Source organism: Sinocyclocheilus grahami, unplaced genomic scaffold (genome assembly GCF_001515645.1).
Source record: "Sinocyclocheilus grahami isolate Dianchi unplaced genomic scaffold, SAMN03320097.WGS_v1.1 scaffold596.1, whole genome shotgun sequence".
NCBI lineage: Eukaryota > Metazoa > Chordata > Actinopteri > Cypriniformes > Cyprinidae > Sinocyclocheilus > Sinocyclocheilus grahami.
This window is the reverse complement of record NW_015505775.1, coordinates 568,118-568,341: the sequence shown is the minus strand read 5'-3', so window position 1 is coordinate 568,341 and position 224 is coordinate 568,118. Positions and strand designations below refer to the sequence as shown.

Genomic DNA, 224 nt, shown 5'->3' with positions numbered 1-224 from the left:
GCTCAAAATCTTAACCACTGCAGTGGAATTTTACCCCATCTCTAACTTCTATTGCCCCGCCTCTTTTTTTGCACCTCTATCCACTTCAGAGAGTATGTTTGAAACTGAACTCTATGCTGCACCCTGCTGGACCCACTTATACATTACACATCTATTGGAGTTGCACAGCTTAAACTCAAGAGTGAGCTGTTCTTTCAAATTAGTCAAGACTGAAGGCAATGTCC

The 224-nt window shown here is 42.4% G+C and overlaps 1 protein-coding gene across 1 annotated transcript in view; it reads right to left on the bottom strand.

The window, feature by feature from the left end:
* Positions 1-224, bottom strand: part of LOC107557273 (protein arginine N-methyltransferase 3-like) — a 39,950-nt gene that overhangs the window by 32,897 nt on the left and 6,829 nt on the right. The gene's annotated exons all lie outside the window — the stretch shown is intronic.